This window comes from Hetaerina americana, unplaced genomic scaffold (assembly GCF_022747635.1).
Source record: "Hetaerina americana unplaced genomic scaffold, ioHetAmer1.1.p SCAF_1, whole genome shotgun sequence".
Taxonomy (NCBI): Eukaryota; Metazoa; Arthropoda; class Insecta; order Odonata; family Calopterygidae; genus Hetaerina; species Hetaerina americana.
The window spans coordinates 35,993,351-36,020,145 of record NW_027286069.1 but is presented as its reverse complement, the minus strand read 5'-3'; positions in this window follow the sequence as shown (position 1 = coordinate 36,020,145).

Below are 26,795 nucleotides of genomic sequence, written 5' to 3'. Positions count from 1 at the left end.
TTTCATTCGGGGTTTTCATAATCTTAGGCCTCTTTCAGAGTAAACGGGCTTTTGAATACTGAGGCTACAACACGATATATAATATATTCATCGATTATTCCTGGGAGAAATTTGAAGGGGAAAGTAATTTAGATATAATTTCCATCGAATAATTTGCTATTTAAGGTGAAATTGTTGAATACAACATTTGGGTAGACTTTCATTCTTTAGCTGGAGGAGTTATTATCTCTTAGCTCTCTATATATCTTTAACACAATGAGTTATTGTGGATGCCTTAAATAACTATGCGTTCATAATTGTTGAACCCGTGGTCGTTCATGTTTAAATATTGTATTAAATTAATTAAAACTAATTTCTAAAATTTCTTGTTTCTAAAGCAATTCTCACATATAGTAATTCACGACGGTATGATAGCGTAGACGAATATGCATCTATGTATTCAGGAAAAACCTTTTTGGTCCTTAGTGAAATGCATCGTGTATTGTTTCAAATTATGCATTTGAAAGCCAGAAAGGGAAAAAACATTCACATTTTTCCAGGAATACAAATACACGATCCAACTGTCACGCCGTGGAAACCGAGGCAAAAATCTCAACTGGGGTTATTCCCTCGAAGAGCGTGACTCCGGTTATTTTTTTGACTCCATGGAACATTCAATCATTCCCTGCACCCATTCGTCAGTTGTCTGCGTACGAAGAGGAGCATCGAGCGTAAATCTTACAGCGGAACCGTACACCCGAGCGGTAATTTTAAGCGAAACGAAAATATAGGCTTTAGGGAAAGGAACAATGATGGAAGCGTTGGTATTCCCTTGCTTGCTTGCTTAATGCCGACTCACGGGCGTCCTAGTATTTGCGCAAACATGCTTCAAGGAGGAGACTCATGGATAGAGAAGAAAGGGGAGAGAGAGATAGAGTTAGATTCATAGTCTCAAACTCCATGCATATTAATATTCATACGAACCGGGGGATTAGCGCATAACGCAAATTTCTGGTTTGCGGGGAGATTGCATCATTACACGGTCTGTTGGCCGACGCTCCCGGAGTCCTCGAGGAGGTGGTGGCTCTTTTGCCGAGAGAACTATTTATCCGCCGGGGCGGCCAAGTGGCAACTTGCAATAGTGAGGCAGAAAGGAATAAACAACCGGTAGAAAATTTGAAATGTGCCTGGAATCCAGCTTACCAAACAACACAAGAAGGTCGGGATCAATATCTAAAGAGAAAGCTTTGGGGTTTATGATGAGAAGGTTGTGAATTTTGTGCGGTTTAGATCTTCGTGAAAGTGCAATACTTTGGTTCTCTCTAATGAAAGTATGTAGCTAGTCGTATTTTCAAAGTGTCTAAATTAGCAGTTCTTTCGCACATGCAATCAATCATTCGACTAGACAGTAAAGGTTCGTTTCAGAGCCTTTGTAATTAGAGCTTTAATTACGGTGGCATGTCTCTTTCCGCCAGAATATATGCCTTAGCGTCCCGGGTAGGGCAAATATCGAGACGGCTAATGGAAAGGTTTGCCGGCCAGGATATATCTTGACAAGTCACCCGCCTAGTCCCCTGAAAAGGATTTGTAAACATGCAATGCAGTGCAATGCAATAATAGGCTCCCGTCAAAGTTGGACTCATGTTTGAGGAGAAGTAGGCCGGAAGATAGTGTCTAACATGGGATTATCGAAAACTCGATTAGTGCGTCCTGTAGGGGAGTGGAGTGGGGAGTTCCTAATGTGTTTGAGGATGAGACAAAAATTTCACCGTGCGTTGAAAAAAATTCAGGTATCTTGAAATCACAAAATCCAGCCGAATTTATCCTTTTGCTCATTTAATTCATCCCGATTTTAATCCTCAATGCCCTTTCAAATTGTCTCCATGCTTGCGGCCTCGTTTGTTTCCAAATTTTGGAGGCAATTCGTTCGGGAGGTCCAAATCAGAAGTCTTCCTAGGTCCAAACTGCGAACAACAAAAACATTCATTCACCTCCGCGTGCCATCCTGTAAGTGGTAAAGAAGGTTTTAGCGGGATAACACGGCATCGGATGAACCCCAGCCAACGGTTGGTGGGAGAAGATCAGGAGCCCAGAAGGTGTTGGGTCTCCCGAGGAGTGAAGATGGATGTGGGAATTAACGAGGTGTGCCCCTGGGATAATTGACAGTAGACCGGGGCGTCGTAAATCATCAGAACCTTAAGGATTAAGCCTAGCTTGGAGGTCGAAGCTGTTTGTTCTTCCGTAGAGACCGAAGGTGGTTCCCCGTTTGCCGTTCGACCTACACAAGAGGGAATGGGAGTGGTGCCGGGTGGATTTATACGTAATTTATTTGGGACCGAGTTCGGGAGTTGGAGAAATCAGTTGACAGTATTTGAGCCAGATGAAAAATCATGGGACAGAAATAATTGTGCACTAAGGGGACATTATGGAGGTTGTGACAGAGATACCCTTTTATTAATATTCCCTTGATTCATGGCAACAAAGTTGCATGGACGGGCATGTAATTGAGCATGAAAATAGGTGTTTATGTATGTATGTGTGTGTGCTTCTGTGTATAAACAAAAAACCGTCAATTGCAACTGTCGGATGAAGAACTCGGGGGTACAGGTGGAGTAATTGGGTTTATAGATAGCCAAGAGACCGGGAATTTAAAAACACGTCCAACGCTGATTTAAAGATACGGGTTTCAACGACAGTAATTAATTAACTTTCATGAAAATTGCATCTCATCTTAATTTATATTCACGTAAATGGACACCAGGTAACTAGGCTTTCTATAAATGACGATGTAATTATGGTATTCACACTCATGGGTCAGCTTAAAAAGGACGGAGTAATGACAAGATATTTGTTTGGAAGTTTTATGTATGCTAAGGTATAGGGTAGATGTACAAGTATATATATGCATGTTTAAGAGTTTTGAAACAGTTGTGGACAAATGCGCAATGCATACAAGCCTAACAATTGTAATAGACAATAAAATTGGCAATTAATTAATTTTTTGGAGAAGAACTCGTAATGAATTATGGGTGTCGCTACATTGCGGAATTACTTAATGAGACGGAGAATATTTTACCAGAGTTAGGCCGGATCTGTTTTGTTATGGGTCGCAAATATATACATATATATATATATATATATATATATATATATATATATATATATATATATTACTTATATCATATATATAGCTTTTGGAACTTTTACGACACCTTATACAAATTCAGGGATATAAACTCAGGGTTTTCTGTGAAATATTGAGAAAGTTAAAGCCTACGTATGTAGAAACTTCAAACATGCACTGACACAAGTTGGAAAGTACGCTGATTTGCGCGTCCGGATTTTTAAGTACAGGAAATCCGCTCTATTGGAGAACAAAAATGAATGAATATTTCGTTAAATACGTTTTGTGTGTAACCATGGCATACTTTTCTATATTTATCCATGAGATGTCCAAGTGCGAGGTCATTACAGTAAAGATTTTGTGGTTTACGATTCAACTAAATTATATCTATCGATTGATATAACTTAGCAATTAAGGGTTATTATGAGTAATAGCCTATCAGGTAATGGAAGGTTTTTGATGAGCCTTGGTATTACACCCTACTGTTCTCCTGTGTTCTAACTTGTATGGCACAAAATTTCCTCAAACCTCTTACTACAAATACAGTAACTTTATTACAAATACTCATCATTTAGCCTTGCATAATTTAGTGTACGTAGTGTATGTGGAGTAAGCATAGCTGGAAATAAAAATTCAAGAACAATAGCAATAAATTGTGCAAAGTGTTCGACATTGGCTCCGAGATACAGTTAGTGGTCGCTGAGTAACTTCCCACGGGGGATAAAAATTCGGTGTAGTTCGTTAGCGATTTCGCCAAGTCTAGTCATCCCCCCAATGGAAGAAGGGCTTGATTGCTCCCGTAAAGCATCTCATGCCGCGTTCAACGGCATAATTCTCAATCAAATTTGCGATCGAATGACTGCGTAGGTTCCCATGGGTCCCATCCCTCTCTCGTCGCTGGGTATCACCGAGTCGCTCGTCGCCCGCCCACGTGACCATGCTCCAAGGGTAAGTTTGCCAGCGCCCGAGGAAAACCTTGGGAAGCTCAGATTACTCAGTGGCTCGTTATATCGCGTGTTAGAGGGAGGAAAGGGTAGGATTCCTGAGGTTTTCCCCGGGGGTTGGGCGGAGGGAAGTTTGGCGCGGAAGGGATAAGGAAGTGGTTTCAGAGGAATAGGTAAATAGAAGATTTGGGTTGGTTTGGAGAGGGGGGAGTTGGAAGAGCTAAAGGAAAGGGTGAGGACACGGAGGAGCGGGTACGGGACGGAGCGAGGCTTAGTTGCCCGGGAGATACGGAGATGAGCGACGGGGTTGGATGACCCGGGCGCCGTCGAGGGATTTGAACGGGCGGCGTGGAATGTTTTCGTGACGATGGAGTTGGAGCCACCGGGATCGTGGGAGAACGTGGGCGTGGATTGGAATAGGGGCGGTAGATGGGAGGACGAGTTAGGAAGATGGCACGCCAGGAGGTGCCAAGGCTTGGTGATCCGTTGTAATCTTGGTTGGGGGATAATGATGCCGTCGCTTATGATCTTCTATGTCGTAATGTTTCCATGTCGTTAAACGGTTGAAGGTCTCGGGTGGACTTTTATTTCATTAAATAAATATTTTGAAAAGATATGGAATTATTAGCCGGGTTAGCTGGGTGAGGCGCTTGGTTCCTAACCCTAAGGAGTCGGGTTCCAGTCCCGCCTCGGGCATGGGTGGGGTCAAAATGGGCGGCTCTGCCCCAGGGCATACGGAGCATCAGAGATCACCGAGAGAAAATAAATATCTGTAGCAATTTCTTCACCGTCTATGCCTTTTATAATTTATTCATATCTGGCTCCCTACTCCATATAGTCACAAAAATTCATTTCCTTATTTGCCATAATTGTTGTGTGCAGACCTTCTTGAACTCTGTTTCAGTAATACACTTACTTGTATACTTACACTAATTTCATTCGGCAATAATTTTTCGGTTTATATAAAAATTAGCGAAATAGTTTAATTATTTTTAACAAAGGATCCTATCACTTTTTTACAACGCAACCCATTGGAACACGAGATCATCAGTAAATTTTAATATGTATCTAATCTGCATTCATTGTGCTCTTTTTATTTCACTCTTTCGGGTCCTTCAAACGAAATTAGCCTATCACCCCTCTTCCTTACGGTGAAGTACTCCCTTCGGATATTATTAAAATATAGGTTCCTCTACATAAACATCAATACTCTGCGAGCCACCAAAAAGGTGTGTGGCAGGGGATTTTATGAATCAATCCTTTATCCCTTTCACTCCACTTGGAATTCAACATCTCAGAAGACGTGGTTTACAAACCAATGATTCAGAACTGATGAGTGGATATACTGTCTTAAATATGGACCTTTTGTATAAACTAATTGGAGTCCTTGATTTAAACGACCCCTAGTGCGTTTTATTGCTTACATAAGAAATCGCTCGTGGTTTTAAACTCCCCCTCCATTTCCGGATGCGTGTCAACTGAGGAAGGGCAGGGTTTAGTGTACATACTAACTCGGCCCAGAGGAATTTTGGAAATTAAGTCCCGATATATGCATTATATGCAACAAAGTTTTGCACAGCCACCTTGACAGAGATGGTAGTTGCGCACGGAATTTACCCATCTTGATGGAATGCAATTGTTAATCGACCATTTCAGTCTCATATTTCACGAGATTACAGGGGAATTTTTTACTCTGGAGTGGCTACGTTTCGGCCAGTAAAGCGAACCTGGCAGCCAGAATTCCTCCATTTAGCCCGGGTATATGTTTGTTTACGCGGTCATATCGGCGTCATTTATTCCCATAATCCATTTCGTCGATTCTGTAATCCGGAAAAAGAAATTTTGTCCGCTACCGGGACGGCAGAGAGTGTGTGGGAACTTCAATTTACGGTGGCATGTCCGTGGAACTTTGGGAGATCTCGCGTTTTTTTTGTCGGGTGTTGTTCAGCCGAGAAATTTCCGGGTGGCCATAGCTTTAGGTCCATGTTTGTATATTATTTTAAAACAGTTTCATTCTCCGATGATTTCTCTCAGAAGTTAACTTTTTCATACGAATTTTCGTACGATTTAAAAGTTATAACCGTCAGATATAACAGAGTTTTGTTACAGGGGTTCATTCCCATCATTAATATGGATACACTCCATAATGCTTTAAGTTACTCCGACCAATATCCATTCTTTTTTACTCTTTAAATGTTTATCCGTTTGCTTTATATCATTCCTAGAAAATGTTTCTTGTGCGTTTTTCGTGAAGTCATTTTATCAACTAAATCTAGTACAGATGATTGGGCCCTGTCGGTTTATAAGCATTTCAATGAATGACGTATTAAATGAAATTGAGAAATTTCCTAATATTTGTATTTTATTTACCAATAGAAAAGATAAATTACATTTCATTTTAATATAAGCATTGGGCTTCAAAGTTATAAGCGCCAATTTTCTATTCATTGAAATGCTTAATGTGAAGAAAAAATGACATGCATATAAAAAATATAAGATAGCATCGCCAATAAATTTGTTTTTTTTTGGTCATCCTTAGCATTGACGTCGGCGAAATGACCAGTTAGTCAAAGAAAAAAGAAACTGGAGAAACTTTTAAAAGGATTTGAAAGCATTTTTTGAGTGTACTATTTATGAATCCATTTTATTTATAGCATAGTATGCCATTACTTTAGTGTGCCGTTGAATATCTTTCGTTATTACTAAACCATCACAGTTCATATTTATTCCTACCATTTAAATCCAAATTGCAGATTTTTTCGTTATAGACCAGGGATTGTCTTCAGGCTGGAGGGGGGAGGGGCGGATCTGATGACTTGGCGCGGTATGGGGAGATGTGACTATCGGACTGGATGATAAACAAATAAATTATTCGAATGTAAAATAAATGCCAATTTAACACGTCGCCCGCAATGACCGAACCGAATCCTCATGATTTAACTGCGCTTGCGCCGTAGCGATAAAATTCTGGATGTTCCCGTAATGGTTTCGACCCGCTCATTCCTTCCCCTCGTAATTTCCTCCACCCGCTTCCGATATTTTTTCTTCATTGACGCTCCATAGACTTTTTCGGAGGGCTCTAGGTATTGGAGGGAAAAAATTGAGTGCTATGATTTCACCCCCCCCCCTAACCGATCCTCTCTTCTCTCTCCTAAACCACGCGGAAAGGACGCGCTATTTCCCTTATCCCAATATCCCCGGAGCATGACGTCGTTCGTGCGCATGCGCGATTGCTCGTGGGCGCACGAACCAAGGACGGGGTGTGCGCGTGAGTGTGCGGGCATGGAAATGACAAGGGTCGGATCGTTTGTTTGTTTGCGTCGATATGCTTGTCTCTCGCTTCCCAAACACGATGGAGTCATGAAGGCCGAATATGGACTGCTCCGGGAGTAGGAGTGGAGCGTCTTAATCTTCGCGAGCGTTCTCGGGGAGTGGCGCCTCCTTAGAGAGGCACATCCATTCTTCGGTTCAGTTGTGTGCTCCGTGTTTTATCCTCTTTCGTCGCGAGAGAATTGGAAATTTGTGTGCCAAGCAAATAATCGAAGTTGATTCGAAGCAAACCATTTGAAAATACGTCATCGCGGCGCCGCATTTGTGATCCTCCAAATTTTATCTTTTTACGTCGGAATCGTGTGAATATATTTATAGTATACAGGTATTGCTTCTGGGAAGGGAAGAATATACCCTATATTTTGATGGGAATCGAAGTTTCACGGTGTATGATATCTCTTTATTATTTTATGAATATGTTAATCGTTCTTGCTTTACATATTATGTTAAATTTATTCTGTATTTATTGTACTTCCTTTTATGTTTTTTAAGTAAACACCACAGTTTACCCTTGAGCGTATCAAAAGCATTATTATTCTTGAAATATGAAACATGGTATTTGGTAGAGAGAAGCATATCCGGTTCTTAGAATCAATCCCTTCAAATGATCGGTCGTAGGAAAATGCAGGTGGAATTTTTCAGAATTTTGCAAACGCACGGGCTCTGCTTTATACGAAGAATCCCGCGCTCTGTGCAGACCCAGTATGCTGTTTTATATAACATATGTTTTTTTCATTTAGAGACTGTATCCATGATTGCCTTCTCTCCTACTCTCCTTCCTATAGATAAGTATTTTCGTATTAATGGCTGCGTTAATCCCTATCATGCTAGTTGGCCAAAAAGAATACCACTGTAACGAGTAACCGTAGTCTAGCGTGCTGCTGAATGGTTCAGCCTACAAATGTTAATTGATTTTATTCAGCCGTATAAATTCAATCTTTTGAGCATCTAATGCGAGCTTATTATTATTAAGGACACAACAATAAAAGATCGTCTTGTGTGTTGAAAGAGTTGCTAATGCTTATTTCTAACGCATTCGGTATAACTTGCCACTAACGGTGTGAGTCTTGTAGGTTTTAATTAACTGAAGCTCGAGATATCAATTCATAATAGTTCAGAAATGTTCGTTTTTCAATTCCCTGTTTGGGAGAAAATACTCCCTGAGCCACCGGTCTAATATTTACATAACCCTCCGAAGAGAAAAAAGCGGAAAAAGTAAAATTTCAAAAGTATTAATTTCTTTCGCTTCTTTTGGACCCCATTCTTTCACATTCATAGTCGAAAGAAATGAAAAAAATTGCAGACAGAATATGCGAGTGTCACCGGGAATATATATTTTCTTCGAAGTTTCCCTGTGGCATTATTTACTTCATCAGATCACGTCGCCCAATGTTTTAACATGGACATTTCACTTGAGGAATGAATTATTCTAAGGAGGGGATGGCATTCATTCCCCACCATTTCCAATTTCCATTCCCACTACGATTCTTCTCAGCTGTCACCGTATCGCCATTCATTCCCCTCGCGTCAAAATTAAATTTCCGCCGATGAAATGAGTGCTGCTTGCCCATGCGACAGAATTCACTTTCTCTTTAAGACCCATCTCTGAGGATTCTCCAAGGAGATCGGTGTGCGCCGGAAAATCGTTACCCAAAAATCCTCGAATGCCAAAAAAAAAAAATAAGAAGGATCCCCTCGAGTCATGGAATTCCGTGCAAATGTGCGTCTTTAAAGGGAGTCATCCCCCAATATCCTCGAGACGCCATTCAAATCTGTTTCGCGCGACCATAAATCTGGTCCCCGTCCACGCACACACACACCCTCTCTCTCTCTCTCTCTCTCCGGGGAGGGAGGAAGGGAGAAGAGGCAAAATCTTTGTGATAAATGTCCCGGACTCCAATTTGTTTTGAGATTTATTCGGGGATTGCCCTCTCTCCGCGGAGCAAGGAATCCGGCGCTGCCTCCTCCCACGTGGACGGGCGCTTCACGTTTTCACGTCGTCGCCTTAATAACGTCTCCGACGCATTTCCATTCCCGTGGGCCGACGGCGGATTTCTCTTTCTTTATCCCTCCTCCTCCGTTAGGGAGAGAAAAAAAAATTCGTCGCGGCCCCATATTATTTCATCATTACTGGATTTAAGTGACACTTATTCAGATGGCGCCGCACGCAAATTGTCTTTGGAGAGTCCTCCGTAGAAATCTTAACGCCTCTCACCTTCTCGGATATCCGGCATTTATTTGGCAGAAGTACGTACAGTATGCCTGTCCGATGAATATCCGTCACTATTTTTTATGTAAATTCTCAATTCCCTTGAACGCCTAATGCGTCACTTGGCATTGCAATCAATCAATAAGTGTAGAAAACCTCGTAAATCCCACGCATGCGGGAGTTATTTAATGGCCGTTTACTTTTCAATGATAAAATAACGAATAGTTTCGGTCTGACACTCACAGTGTATTTCTCCATTAAATATTTTTCCACGGTAAACGGTATTTAAACCGTATCCTTTATATAAAATTTCGCCAACACTTGAAATGCTCGTACAGTGTATTTCTTGACTTGGAATAGTACACTCTGGCAAGTTTTAGATTAAGGCATTATTGAAGATACAGATTTTAAGTATTTTGCGTATCCCTAATCCAAAAACGACTCGTAACTACTGCTCAAATAGAACAGATGTTAATTAGTTTGTACATACAGAAATAATTTTTCACATGCAGAACATTTCAGGGCTGAGGAATTGATAGGTTTCAGTGTGGCGAAAGTAAATTGCTCTTCGATTCACTCACTTGCATCGCCTCATCATGCTTTTTGAGCGGTAAATATTTTTTCCATCGACTGCGCTCGGTGTGCCAGACATGCCCACCACGTCGTTGCGTTGGTACACAAAACTTGTTCTTGTGTTACACCAGGTACGCGCAAGACCGGACGCGTGTGTTCGTGAATTAATGACTCCTGCGTAAACTTTTTGTCGGTCGGTTATTCAATGCGCTCAAGCTTCTCGTTCGGCTCCGGACTTGTCGAGGCGCAGGTACGAGGCGTGTGGGCCGCGGACAACGTTCCCCACAAGGGTGGTTGAGAGGTTTCCACGCGGTCCCTCAAATGCGGACCCTTCCCGCTCTCGTCTCCGAAGGGTCGGAACGAGCCGGGAAAAAGGACGAGCCTCGGCGTCAAATGGGCTCGCCCATTATGATTTATGGCTCGATGCAGCGCATCGACGGCGAGGAATTGTTCGGACGTGTCCCTTAACGGACGCCTATTCCTTATCGTACCCATCGACCATAAGTTTCCTTTGTTTTCATTCGACAGAAACACAGCCAGCCGCCTTAATTCGTATTCTCTTTTATCGCACGGCTCCTTTTCCGCTTTCTCTGGTCATTTTTTCTCTCCATCCACGTCACCGTTTGCGGTGGGTGCGTGTGTCCGCTCTTTTACGTTTTAATTTCGACTCGTCCGTCCATCGGCGAAGGAGAGAGAGGGAGATATATATAGAAAGGAGGCATTCTTCTCCCTTGTACCTGCATTAATTTGCCATGAATCTTACGTAGACATACATGGCGTCGTATTGGTTCGTCTTTCATTTCTCCTTATGTATATTTACATACTACCCCGCAAGCCGCCGCAAGGGCGTGTATCGGGGGGTGTTAGGTCACCACCCGTGCATGTCTTAATCTTTTTTTTCTCTCGGCGCTGTATTGGATTTAACAGTTTACGGTTTCATACCAATGCCATTGGTTTCAAGCGGAGGTGGGAAACTATTAATTTATATCACCCTGACGAGATGCTGGTCATATCTTAAGTGACGAAAGACAGTTCGATACTATGATAAATTGCGTACTCTTTTCATTTGCTCAAAATAAAATCAGGTTTGTTACTTTTCATTATTGTTGATTTCTGTAAACATTAAATTTGTCTAATTATATTATTTTAATTACAAATTATGAATATTTCTTAGAGACTGATTGAAAGGAAATCTTTTTGATGCATTGTGCCAACTGTTGCCGCAAATCAATAACAAAGTATGCACATTTGAAAATTAAGTTGGTATTGATAGTTATTTAAGTGAATTCCACGAATTGACGCTCAGAACGGTTAGTTTAGGTTTAATAATTTCAGATATCCTTCTGGATATCCTGGTATCCATATTTATATCTGTCCATTCCGCCTTGTACGCTATGGATTCCCTTCATGAATGTTTCACGCTTCACTCACCATAATTTTCTCTGCAGTTATACCGATCAAAATCTTGGTATTTCATTGGTAGGAATTCATTTATTAAATTGTTTCCATTTTTAGTACCAGCTTTGAAATAATCACATATTAAAACTATTTCCACAGACGTTATAAAGCGTAGGCTAATCATTTTACGCCTCACTGTTTTCGTATTGCATGGTCTACTTTCATCACCTCTCTGAGGGTTATTCAGTTTAAGGTTCCATCACTGGCTGCATAAACTAATTAGTTTCTCTCCCTTTCACCTGGGGAATAATTATAAAGAAGTAGTTAAATTATGTCTTTAATTTTGAGGCATATAATCTCGTTGGGATCCCCACAAATCTCCTCTAAAACTTTTCCTCTTTCCTTCGCTAGATAATGCTTTATTCCTCTTCCACTTCCCTTTATTATGTGCTAGCATCTTTCACCACAAATTGTTTCTCCTCAACTTTAAAATGTTCGGCGAGTCGCACTGATAAGGCTTCCTTCTACTCATATCCCTGAAGTTATAAGATTTCTTCCTTAAAATAAACCTCTAAAACCTTATTTTATATTTTAATGAGGCATCTTTAAGCATGCCTAAAACTGTATTTCAGTTATTACTAGAAGTATTACACATGGTGAAAGGTTTAGTCAATAATTTATTAATCACTTTTGTAATTTAAGGGGTAATTTATTTTTATTGATTCAGGAGCCAGTCCGGAAGATTACTCTCTATTAACGTTTTGAACATTCACACTGATGCAATATCATTTCTGCAATATTAGACCGAGTTGTGCATTATCTTAATTCTCCACTCCTTGCTATCACCAGTTGAACACATATCCGTTTCATTTACGGATTTTATATTCACTCTTAGGAGATGCTACCTTTTTTGCGATGCCATTTCCGAAACAGAATGAGAGAACCAGGTTCGGCATACATAATGCTTGAGTCATCTATTATAAAAACATAAAAAAGGTAATACTTTTTTATTAGCCACTGTAAAATTTGAACATATTAAGAATCATTTTAGAAACTGAGAATGAGGGCGTTTTCTGTAACCAGTTCTCACCAGCAGCGATGAAAAATGAAAACTGGCCAAAAAACGGTTGAAAAATCGTATTTTCAGCAACAATATTCGATGCGTGATAGTTTCTCCTAATATATGTCTCATTTTTAATGGTAAAGGGATCAAAGATCCCGCACACCCGAGACATGGATATTATTATATAATTAATGAATTACTTCTTTGGAAGTGAGAATTTCACTGATGTAGTTACAAAACACGACTTACACGTCTTTCACGACCGTAGTGTCGACATTTAACGTCGAAATCGTCGAAAATGTTTCGTTGTTTATAAACTGTTGACTATTATTTCTCACCAAATAAAAAATTGCATGTTAAAAGTACCTGTGTATAGAAAAATACCTGTGGGGAATGATCTCTTTAATGTATTATTAAGTGTACCGTTAAGCCAATGAGTATGCTTATGTAGGCGGTATAAGGAATGTAAACCAAGAGGTGATCGCATTCAACCATGCTGAACGTGCGGGTATTTTTTTAAACTACAACGCATCATAAAGTGGCTGGCTCAACTTGAGCTTCGCACAGATGAGGGCTTCGCCTTTCAATAGCCTGTGTGATTTATTGACTTATCCGTGATTATTGTTTGTGAATTGAGTTCACTTTCCACTTATCCTCATCATCGTTTTCAGGGCGTTACAGCGACGCCCCACCCTCCCACTTTTTTCCCTTCCCCCGCGCTGAGCGCATGCCTCTCCCCTCCGTCGTCGAGGCCGGAATGTCGACGGCCGACCCCCCGCAACCCCCAGGAGCGTTCTCGCCCCCGGTCGCGGTGCCTTGGCCCTCTCCCGCTCCCCGCGCATACGAGGGCCGGGATGAATTTATGACTCCCGTCTCTCTCACTCCATTTGCCTCCCCGTCTCTCGCCCTCCCGCCCGTCCCGTCCAAAATCCCGTACATCGAACTCTTGCCCTCCACCGTCACACTCTCTTGAACCTCCCTCTGTCCACGTCCTCCTTCGCCGAGTACCCACCCTCCTCCACAGAACGCCCCCGCTCCAGACGACGAACGGCTCGAAGTCGTCCTCTCCTCGTGCATGTCTCTTTGTGTGTATGTTATTGATTGTGCTAAGATATCCGCGGCATTTATTCATAAAAATCTTTTCCAGATACCTCCGTGTTCTTATAAAAACAAAACTCTTCCTAGAAATTTTCTCTTTGTTTCTATGACCTGGAATGAATCCAAAAATCAATCCGATTTAATTAATCAATATCGTCATTGTTCAACGATTTTTTATCTTTTTCACTCGATGTTTTACGCCCCATTCTGGAGGCGCATCACCAGGGCGAGGCAGATGAACTTTGAAGCCGACTAAGGCGGCGGAGCGAGGAAGAAAAAACTAAATCGAAGCAGGTAAAATCCAAAACCAGTTTCTATAAGCTGTTTCCGTATTCCTGTGCCTATGGCAAGTGTGACCATACTCCCCTGCCCACGCTTGCACGCACGTGTGACCGGCCGTCTAAGTCTAAGTGAGCAGGTGCGGCCTTTATTAATTCAGAGGGTTCACGGTCCCTTTCGTCTTGGTCCTCTCCCGCCTCCCCACCTTTGTTTCCTTCCCTTTCTCTTCTCCATCTCTCCCTCTGCTCCGTTCGTGATAAAGGGGACCGGTCCCTTCGGTGGACCGATGAATGAAGTGGGAGATTTCACTGAGCTTCGGCTAATGTGGGGGAACCGGGACGACGGAAGGGCGGGTGGGCGGACGTGTGGCAGGATGAGAGTCGGTGGGCGGGGGGCGGCGCATTGGAGGGGGTGGGAGGATGAGGGGAAAAGTGGCTATGGTGGATCGGGAGAATATTTTGGGGGTATAAGGAAGGAACAAAATCGTAGAGAAGCTGAAATTTCGAAAACTTCATCGTTCTGGGACGTAATATTCCCTCGGAATTAATGCCCTCGGCAAGAAATAGCCCTAATTGCATAATCATTGCCAAGTAGGGATGAAACCATGATGATTTGACTTCAGTATCCCATCCCCTTATACTTTTCGTATGGAAACAGAACCAGTTTGTCTTTAATGCTTGTATTTTTATTTTTACCAGTCTTTTTTTGTCTCTTGCTGAAGAATCTTTTATCTTGGTTAGTCAGGAGGGTTACGTGCTCAACTGCTGCTTATCCAAAGGTCGCGGAATCGATTCACGTCGTGTTATGTAAAATAGCAGAAAAAGGTTTTCGTAAAGTAGTCAGATAAATTTGTTTCAAACTCGGGAAATCGGTCCTCGAATCCGAAGAATATTTTTTAAGAACCTTAGGAGTACGGAAGTGTGCCGAATATTCAGAGCCTGCAATTAATTACATTTTTTCAGATTAATGCAATTTCAGAAATTTCACGGTCTTACTGGGTATTTTCCATGGCAATATCTGAATTCGGCAATGAATTATTGTGAAGGCAATCACTATGGTTTTTCTAATTAGCCCCTTAAGTTTTGAAAACATTTCTCTGAACGGCCATTTTAGCATGTATTGGTTTTTTCCAGTATATGAAATAATAAAAAACATCATACAGGAGTTATGGTAAAATTGCGAGTCACCCCATGGTTAAGGGAAAATAGTGACTCAAGGAGTGATATGAGTCAATCCCTTTTGAAAGCATGGCACCAACTCGTCATTTCTCAAAGCACAGTTAACATTTCCTTACTTTTTGTAGCGGTAGAAGTATATGCTGCAGAAGGAGAAAGAGGGAGGAGAAATACATTTGAGATGAATTTTTCTATCTATATGTAAATTGCGCCCACCTGGGATGAATAAAAAATAGGCGACCAATTTTATGAACGAACAATATGCTACGAGTAAACGAATAGGATAATTGCGTCGTCACTATGCTCAATTTTTTAATATATTAACAAATTTTACTATTTCCTAACGGGTGACTTTGTAAAATATAATGGACTCCTGGCATTTATGTTGCTTTGGAAAAAAAATTATTCAATGATATTGCTTCAAATCTCCCATGAATTTTGCTACAGGCTAGGAATATAGCTGTATTTTTCAGTATTCTTTCGGAGATTTTGTGCCCTTTTTCTCCATGACAATTTAACGATGAGCAAATAAATGAGCAAAACTTAATGTAATAATGAATAACTGATTGAAGCACTTTTCCACTTGATATTATCAAGTGGAAAAGTGCTTCAATCAGTTATTCATTATGTTCGACTTCCACCACATCACGCCTGAAGCTACTCAATTTAATGTAATAAGGTCAAAAATTTTAAACAGTTAATTATATGTTTGCCAATTAGTAGGAAATGCGCGTACATTTATTTTATAGTTAAGGGAGGTTTTTATGATCAGTAAATATTTTCAGTAAATCCATGTTTCCAGCACGAAGTGTTAACATTACTCTGATATGTTTGCCTGCTTTACATTCTGTGATACGATTATTCTCGGCGAATTTCCTCATGGCCGATTCCACACCCAAATTTCCAACTGAAATGATTTCAGGGAGGGATATCCTACTCGCAAATATTTCGCAGCAAAATCAATCCCTTTCATCAAGATTGCCAACGAGATTTTTTTCGGTTGACTTTGTAATTTCGGAGACATCCGTTGCTCCTCACACTTTCATTATTAAAAGATTTCGGCTCGTGTCTAGTTTATGCGCGTGACCAGTAGCGCGGATGAATAAGACGACGAATGCTATCGTCCAAATTGAAGTCGGTTAGCGATAAAACGTGTCTTACTTTCGAAGCTTTTGGGAATTACGTAAGATGGGAGTATGATTGAAATCCACGTCCGCGAGTAAAATTTCAATAGCTACAGAGGCGAAGTCGTGTTGAATGGGATTTGACGGGCGTTTACGCGTGGGACGCGGAGGAGGGTGGTTGGTGTTGGGGCTGAGGGAAGGGGTGGCTGGGTGAGAGGAGCAAAGCCCACTGTTGGAGGACTTAAGTACGAAGAGAACTGAGGGAAGTGGTTGGAAACCTCCCCATGGGTAGTTCGCGACCCTCCCTAAAGGAAAGGGTGGACACCCGGACAGAAAGACGGGACGGTTGGGTGGGGGGACGAGTATGGGCCCGGATAAGTGACCAAAAGAGGAAGATGGATGTATCCCGGCACAGTGAGCGAGGGTCTCTATCTCCGCGTGATTTCGACGGTTCGTTAGAGGGGGATCGGGATACTTGTGAAGTTGGAAAAAAAAGGGCGAGAGGAAACGGGGCGATGTGGGAACGGAGCAGTCTCTCTCTGACTTCGTGGTTTACCGCGTCAGACACCCTCTCACCCTTCCTCTTACCACCCAAAACCCCGCCACGCTACTCCTCGTCCCATTCTCTCCTTGCACCCCCACCCCACGCTCTGACCCGCCCTCTTCGCGCTCGAATCCATCCGCACCCTGCCCCTCACTCTCTCCGTTCCCCCTCTTCAATCATTCTGCAGTAGTCTTTCACCGTAAGCCCTTAGAAGTGGTTGGATGTCATTGACTTTCCAGGCTTCCTCTCAAAATATTTACCTTTTCCATCCCTGTAAGAACCCACACGTTGGCCCTTTGTCCCTTTCTTTTTGACTAACCGAAACTGGTCACTTTTCTATCACCGTGGTTGGGGTAATTTAGCCTAAAGGGTTTCAATTGCGTTGACAACAAACAAGCGAGAAACAACTCATTTGATGGATCTGATGGAATGAATGTTCCACCATGCACTTTCTGCTACATTGTAGACTACTTTATGGTCGAACTAGCTCCTTGCTAAAGTTTGGCAAATATTTTATTCGAGGGCGTCCTCGAATTCTTTCCGAATCCATAATTAGGTTTGAGCTAATTTGAAACTTTAATCTTATTTTGCCATTTTGTCGGGAATTCAGCCAACTTTCTAATCCTCATTAAACTAGAAAAAATCCATTTTTACAGCACAGATGCTTGTACGAAATGTTTTCATTTGTTTTTTGGGAGACATGAATACCGATCGTAAGTTAACATATGGCAGCTAATTTCTTACTAGAAGAAAAATGATTGCTTACTTCTATATCCGTGACGGTAGTTTTGTGAACTAGATTTATAAAATCTATTAAATGAATTATGTCAGCAGCATACATTATCCATTACCATTAATTCGGAAGGACAGTTAAATTATTAGATTTACGATCCTTATACCGTCCCATCCCTCATTTCGCATTAATTTCGCTTATTGCCTCCACATAACTATCATTTGCCTTCACGGGTGTATCTTTATCATAGAATCTCCTGTGTCATAACTTCTCATTACTCACTCCTTTCGCCACTCGCATTCCTCCTTACTTCGCATAATTTTAACCGCATATATAACTACGCCACATGCGGGGTTTTCCTCCTTCCATCACCTTCCCCTCGGCTGTTTCATTTTAGAGAGGCGCCCAGCAGGGAGGATGGGTGGGTACATCACTCTAGCAAAAGAGTTTTCATTTGGCTCAGCTCATCATTGCTGTCGTCTCCTTTCACCCTCTCCCCGCCGCCACCTCGCCACGCACATACCATCCTCCCAAGTTCCATCCGGGGGATAAAAAGGAGGGTCGTAATCTACCCACCTCACCCACTCCATCCGCCACCCCCTTGGGGGCCGCCTAACACCTCTCATGCATGTATCTACTTACATATGTAAATTTATATTTGAGTGTACGTGTATATATACCCTTTCCGTCTCATTTAAAGACTCCCATTTCCCTCTTCGAAATGATAATCGTCCTTTTTCATCAACTCCCAAAACTTTATCGAGGAGGTCGAAATTAGCACCGCCGCATCCCCCTTCCCTGCCGCCGCTCTCTCTTGCCAATGCCCCCCTTCTCCCTCCATAACCGCGCCATCTACCGCCGCTCAATCGCCTCCGAGGAACCCATCCCATCATCTTCCTCACATCCTCCTGTTTCTCTCTCTCTCTCCCTCCCCCTCTATCCACCCCCTTACCTCGCCATCCCCACTCCCGCGTAATCTCCTTATTAGAAACATCCTCCATTTCCCAGCCAGGCGCCCACATAATGGCGGTGTTTGAATTTTCCCGGAGAAATTGGAGAATTCCTCCCGCCGCGGAACGGATTGGGTTGGTGGGAGACGGAAAAAAAGAAATTTCAAATGAAGTCGAGGGACGGGGGGCACTTTGTATGCGGTGAAAATGGGCGGGCCATAAGGTTCGTTCGTCTGGGGAGGCAGAGAGAGAGAGAGGTGATGGGGGGAGAGAGGGGTGTGCGCAGGGGTGGGTTTGGGCAAGTTTGGCCCAGTCGTCAGTGCGGATGGAGGGTGCGGGTTGTGAAGGGGAGTTTGCGGATGGTAGTTTTATGGGGTGGGAAAAAGAGGGGGAAGTGAGCGCGGAGTTAGGACGACTCGCGGAATCTGCTGCAAAATGTAAATTTTAAGCATATTAAATGGGAAAATTTTCGGGGATGGAAAGGGGGGGGGCGGCGGTGCGTGGGTGGAAGGGGAGTCGTGTACGCCGTGGGGTTTGGAGTTGAGGGCGGGAGAAGAAATTGCCTCGAAACGTCTATACATCGGTGGAGATATGGGGGGAAGGGGTCGCGAGACGCGAGGGGGTGGTTGCGAAGGGGAGGGGGTGTGGAGACGAAGAAGGAGAAGACTCCTTGCCGCTTCTGCTTTGTTTCCTTCCCTCGAAAGGATCGCGGATCGTTCCATGCCCCTTTCTCCCACCAAAACAGCCCCCGCTTCCCTCTTTCCCATCCTGGCTTCTCCTTTAAGCCATCCCTTGCCAACCAATCCTCACTCCCTTCTCTTTCCCACCCGCCTCCGCTGCAGGCCCATCGGTTGTTCCCATTTCCATCTTCGCCCGTCCCATCGCCTGATTGAAACTTTTCCACTCGGGCAAGTTTCGGGACGAGGGGAGGAGGGAGAGGGGGGAAAGGGAGAAGAAGAACGTCAGGAGTACGACTATCTTTCCCCCGTTTAATCAAGTTATCCCAACTTGTATGGGGTTTCTTGGTTTTTCCGGTCTCACCCTCCGTCGCCGCCAATGGGACTACGATCTATGACTGCGCGCTCGCTGTCTAGGAGCCCGGAAACTTAATTCCGCCTCAAGGGATGATGTTTCTCGTTCGCCCCTTCCCTCGCCTCCCTCGCTTTCTCCCAGATTCTCCCGCTCCACAAGGAAAACGCGAGATACATCTAATTCCAACCCATATCCTCCGACGGAGCGTTCGTATTATCGGTACGTAATTTTTAGATTTAGCGCTGGTAATCTGCGTGGTCGTATAATTTAAGCGATGATTGGTGAACGTACCTTCTTGATGGTGGTGAATATTTCATTCCGCAACCAATGCGTGCATTTGTCACCAATTAAGATCTCCTCATTAGATATGGCCTGGTCAAAAAATGAGACCATTATTGTACGTATCTACTAACCGAGCTGACTCGAAAGAGAACTGTATTTTTATTTCAAATTCTGCTCTTGAATGCCATTGATGGAAATGTTAATATATCAGTGCATTCATTAAAGATCGATCTGTGATACGATCTTTGATCATTTTAAGGCACACATTTCTTGTAATTTTGACACACGTGATTTGAAGGGGAAAAATTATTTGTCACACATTTACGCCTCTACCCATAAGGAACGGATTCAGGGATGACCTTCTGGCCATAACAATGATTGGGAGAGAAGGATGAATTTGTTAAACATTAAAATTTTATCCTTTGTCAGAGTTGATGCAATAACAATTACTCATCAGTGCAATTAGTCTCATGGAATCCCTATGTATCCACAGATGCGACCTATTTGTTCACATGATGATGAATACTTCATTTATTAGAATCGTGACGTCAAACATATGTGATGCTAGTATTGATATTAAGCATGTAGAATGCAGATATTTTAAATTTTAATTAAATTACATACCTGTGTTTGTTTCCTTTCAGGTGAGTGCATGAATTGGAGCTTCATTTTTCATTAGACTGACGTGGCTCCAGAGCGGGGAAATGTGAGTGCCTACTTTTAAGGTAGCTAGTATTTCAAAATGAGACATCCGTTATAAATACCTATTTTAATTAGTAACGCTCTCGTACAGCATTGTTTATGTTCTCATTTGCTATGGTTGAGCGTTTTACAAAGTTTTAATCATGATTTTCATGAGTTTCGTTTGAATAGCTGTACATTTATTAATAGTAACATACGAGATCGTAATTACAGTAATAAAAGTGGAATATTCTATAAGTTATGGAAAAAGATAGGGAACCACTAAAAATATCGACCATTTTCTAACAGGGGGCTTGAGCTCCTTTGGAAGTGATGGAATGTTTCTTGACATTCATTGAGTTTACAAATTTATTCGCACCTCTGACAAAATACGACTCCGTGATTGTTCGTGCTACTAATCCACCACTAAACATCGACAGACATTGGCATTCGATTTTCCTACTCTAATAACTGATATAATTTAGATTTTCTTCTTCTTAAACACTATATGATGTTAAATATGGTCAAAATATTAATGATAATGCATTTTATTACTATTTTTAATAATATCAAATGGATCAGTGGGAGACAGTGACGATATCATCTGAAGACGATTATTTATTATTATTTTTAAATTCTGTACGTTTGTGGGAAACGAAAGGAAGTCATCTCTGATGCAGAATTTGATGTATTAATTCAAACCAGCATGCTGATACACTTCGTAAACCTGTGCTCAACATTTTGATAAATACCATTATTCATAACAAAGTTTTGTCACGTAAATTTATTATGGTTTGGTAACATCAAAACTTCAGTAGATGCTTTTCTGGATTTACCCAATATGCATAGAAACCACATTCATTTTTTATTTCAGTCGAAAATTTAAATATCGTTATCGGAAATAATATTTACCATTCTTATCGTATTGCAATAAATTCTATGGAGGCATCTGACTAATGGTGCCCTAGATATAACAGAGGAGATAGTATTGGTTTTTGAATATAGTAAGGATAAAAATCATTCTGTAGGTTGTTTATATAAAATTTCGGAAAGTTCATTTGTATTCAGTATAGAGGTCAAACTTGTTTGCTCCTATAGAGAGAGACCAATTATTTGACGTGACGTTTTCATATACGTTATTCATCCCATTATTGAATGATACGTACAATGCTCACGCAGCCAATTAGGGATGAGGCTCAAATAACCCGTCATTCCCTACCTACGCAAGAGGAAATCTATGCGTTAGCGAGACAACATCGGAAGGGCGAATTTCGGTCATTATTGGCCAAGAAATGGGTCGATTGCTAATTTTGGAAATTCTAATATACATATATCGAAATACCCAAGGTCCCTCCCTTCATTATAGGGAGTGAATCTCCTTTTTTTCGCAACCTCCATCGTCTCCCACATTCCGAATGTATTATTTCCCCGTGTGGAGCCACCGAGAAAATCCACAGGTTGATATTTTAATGAGCCTATCATTTCAGCAACGGGTCGTCGTCCCCACGCCTTCGCTTCCCATCCCTCAATGGAACGGGCATCCTCCGGATGTGCCTCCGGTTGCGTGACGAGGGGCGCGTGTTGTCTCGCTCACGCGTGAGCGCACGCGACTGCCTGAGGCACCCAGTGGGCGGCAAGACCACCGCGGGAAATTGGCGAGAGAGTAGCAGTTGCGAGCAGTAATGAGGAGCGAGCAACAATGGCGTATGGGCGAAAAAATTCCTAGTTTCGAACATTTATGTAAAATATTTTTTTGAAAACGTGAAGCTTCATATTATTTCACCGTCACTCATAGGGAAAGGCTCCGTGTGCTTTCGTCGTAATCATGAGTACTTTCCACCTATCAAAGAGACATTCCGAAACCTATCCCCCGAGAAATAGTTATATTTTATACGTTTTTTCCATTGTCACGATGAATTGTCATTATTGGAACTTCACAATGTAATGTACGCTGACGCATCCGCGGATATAACAGAAGGTGTCATTTCGGGATAACGAAGAGTGTCCCAATTGTGCTCTGTAAATTGTCACATTTTGATAATAGAAATGCTCACTTCACTCGAGTTCTGATTCCTTCCATTCATGCTACTGATGAAATTTCCAATTAGGGAGAGATTCCCCGCTATCGGTATCCTAGCAGATTTATTCTTGGCAGTTTCGGGGAACAAAAGTTGAGGGTAAGTCCGCGTCTCCAACACTAACGAGATTAAGAAAAATATAAGTAAAAGTTAATAAAATTAAATCAGCTGGGAATTAATAAAGGTAGCTATATTAATCTACGCCAAGCTTTACCATATTCAAGTGTAAATTAAATTGGATTGAATTTGAAAAAAAAACTTCCCTAAGTCCTGATATCCGTTTGAGGAAAGGGACAAGCGGCGCATCGCGAATGAAATTAACGCAGCTAGGAAACCTCTTCTGAACGCTTCCTTCTTTCGGCTCTTTCTCCGAGATCTTCATGCGTCTCTCTCCTACCTCACCGACCTCGATCCGCGCTGGATGACGTAAGGCACAGAGGGAGGGGCCCGCTTGTCGGCCGAGGCGAGTAGACCTCCACCCCCGCCAATTCCCCCGCCCCCTTCCGCCCCTCATCCCCGGGATGGGTGGGGCTTCCTATCTCTTCTTCCCTTAAGGTCACCTAAGGCATCCGGAGATGTTTTCCCTTATTTTTCCTCCTCTCCTCACGAATCCTGGGGTGAATAGATGAGGAGCTGTGCGCGAGGGAGTTTTGGTGGAGGGGTTTGAGTTTTAGATCCATCACCTTTTTGCGAAAAGGAGACGTTTTTGTGTGTGTGTGATAAAGGGCGTTTTAGGAAAGCTAAGGGACGGTAGGTGTCTTTATCCGTCGCTGCTTGGCGCCAGGATTCCTTCCAACAATATCCACCTACACACACACACACCCGCCCAGACCTCCCGGCCACCGGATGCAGTCGTTGATTCCTGCCCCACCCCCTTTTCAATCCAGACGGCCACCCGCTCGCTTCTTTATCCCTTGCCTCCGACTTATATCCGGTGAGCACGGCGGGGAGTCTTACAATTGGGTCGAGGTGGAGTGGGTTAGGTTAAAGGAGTTCAGAAGGATGACAGTCCACTCTTCCATCCTGGTTCCCGGAGGCACCCGACTGGGTGGTAGGGGGTAACGTAGATTTAATGGGAAATTCTTCCTGTAGGCCCGTGTTTTGAGGAGTGGCAGTGTACTTGAGTGAATCGCGAAAAGAAATTACAGGTAAGGGGCGTGCGTGGAATTCCTCATGTGGAGTGACCATTAGCTGAATTCATTTGATTCTTCTAATTTGAAGACTGCAGTCTGACCCACAGAAGGCCTCAGAGAAGGTCGAAGCTCAAAGAATCTAAAATGTGATTGCTCTTTTATGTGTTATCTATTTTATTTTGTGTTCTAATGAGCCGTCCAAATCTTATATATATATATATATATATATATATATATATATATATATATATATATATATATATATATATATATATATATATATATATATATATATATATATACATATACATATACATATACATATACATATATACATGCACACATACATGCACACACATGTTATTTGTTATTTGTATAAAATATATTTATATGCATATAAACGTATTGTATATATATATATACACGAGGGTCATCCGGAAAGTAGTACCCGTTCGTGCCGCATGAAGTGCTGACGACGCGAGTAGCCGCTGGACGAGGTCAGATAGCTTCAGTGGCTTGTCTGCCTTCTCTGAGCCAAGTTGCGTGACGCTAGCATTGCCTGTGTTGTTTCTGTGATTGTTTACAATGTTTAAAAAAATTGAGAACGCCGCCAGTTGTGAAGTGAGGGCAGTGATTAAATTCCTCAATGCAAGAAACGTTCGCCCATGTGATATTCATCGCCAATTAAAGGAGGTGTATGGAGACAATGTAATGGACGAGTCGTCTGTTCGGCGGTGGTGTCGCAACTTCAACATGGGGAGGGGGAACACACACGACGATGAGCGTTCGGGGAGACCGTCTGTCATTACAGACCAACTGGTGAGCTCAGTTGACGAATTCGTGAGGAACGATCGGCGCGTCACAATTGATGACATCTGTGAGCATTTTCCCAATGTTTCTCGAACAATTGTTCATGAAATTGTTAAACACCATCTGCATTATGCAAAAATTTGTGCAAGATGGGTCCCTCGCGTATCTCAATGAGCTGGCGGCGAAGGACTATGCAGCAGGAATACAGAAACTTGTCACACGTTATGACAAATGCCTTAATTTGCTTGGAGATTATGTTGAGAAGTAGTTTAAAGTATCCTCTTTCAAATAAAAGTTTTTATGTTTGTTAATATTTACTTTTGTGTCTTTATTTCACGAACGGGTACTACTTTCCGGATGACCCTCGTACTTTTATTTTTCGATTTTCAATGGAATGTTTCGTTTATTATGAAGAATAGTAGAAGAAAACGATCCATCTATTTCATTGAAATAGTTCCTAAGTTTCCTCTAAGTCAATTAAATAACTATTGTTATCGACTGCTTCACTTATAGCAATAATATAGATTTCCAAAAAAAATTTAACGAACTTGATGGTGGCTGCTGGTATTAAAAACTCGTTCGACGTTGTTTATTAGAAAATATTTATCGTTTTTAAATTAAAATTAAACAGTTATTTATGGCAACTTTACGTGGGTTTACGTGGCAAGGAATTTTGTTTGTGTTGAACAAAATTTAATGCTTCCCATTAATCACTCGGCCTGTATATATCTGATAAACATTATTGGCTACGATCCTGTCGAGCTTTAGATATATAGTAAACAAAAATCCAAGCTTTAGAATACCTTAGGGAATTTCTTATTTCTGTTAAGTGACTGCGTAAGAAAGGTAGGTCTTGCAAGACACTGGAAAAATATCAACTTTACAGCTTTATAGAGATAGTGCATACGAATGATGAAATCAGCCAATAAAGATTATCAATGACTAGGTAGGTACATATTGCTCGGTTCAACTAGGGACTAAATAACTGTTTATCATAAGAACCGCAATTTTTTATCTCTCGAATAAAAGAACTATTACCTCCGAAGGATATTGCTCACACCCGAGTATTTAACTGGTAATTAGGCGCAGAACCCTCGGGTATATAAATGTCTGAAAGAACTTGCATTAAGACATCATTAATCGCAGGCCCTTATGTTTTCCTTGCTTGAGAAGCTAATACTTTGAGAAAAGCAATGCACTTTCAATATGTCTATCAATAGGTAGATTCACCATTTCATGTGAACGTTAAGGTACGCAGTACGCAGAATGCTCGACTAGCCTAAAATCTGAGCTGTACAATTTCCTGACCACGAAAACTTCGTGGGAATGGGAATGGTGGTACAGGAAAAGGAAGTTGTTCCCCATGGGAAGTTGCCAGAAGTGTGTGTGCCATACCCTTAAGGGCTTGGTCAGGATGAGCTCTGACCCTACTTTTCAATAATTGACTTTTAGTGGATTTGTGTAATGATAATGATCCATTTTTTCACCAAATACAATATTATAGGTCATTTTTGCGAAGATTTGCTTGTTCTGCTGTGGGAAAATATAGAAATTTCTTCTCTCCGACCTATATTTATCCTCATTTTAAATTACTCTATGAACTGTAATTGCTGTTTTTAAAATTTTCCTCATTCGTCCCCTTTAATAGATCTGCTGCCGCAAGCGGCTCAAATAGGTCAAATCTGTGTATACCATTTCCTACTTTTAAAAAGTTATAATGAAATAGAAAATTCCTAGGATTCGCGGAATATTTAAAGGGTATTATAAAATCATAAAAATTAGGATCTCCAGGCCAAAATCAATTGCTCAGTATTAATAAATATTTGGTTTACTTAAATTTTCTTGGATGTTCAAGCACAGGTTTTTGATTGCCGTATTGACTTTTTTTAGAACCTGAGGGAATAAATTCAGAGCAGATGACAGAAATTAACCAGAAGCTTATTATTACATTTGGTCACTTTTCGAGCAAATCCAGTGCAATATGCCGGAGAACGGCGCGCGTCCACCCGCCAGTTACTCCTCCGGACTTTGGGTGAGTGTGGCGTAATTTTATTCCCTCTTCCTCTCCGGAGTTCCATGCTCTTTTTAAACATAATTAAACCTGCACGCCAGACGTTCGCCAAAGGTAATCCGCTTTAGTTTATCTTCCCCTCTCCACTGGCCTGTGTTTCGCGCGTGAAAGAGTGCAAAGATTTCCAAACTGGGCCCTCGAAACTTCGCCGCGGAGAGGCCCGCACCACATAAGGATTTCCCGCT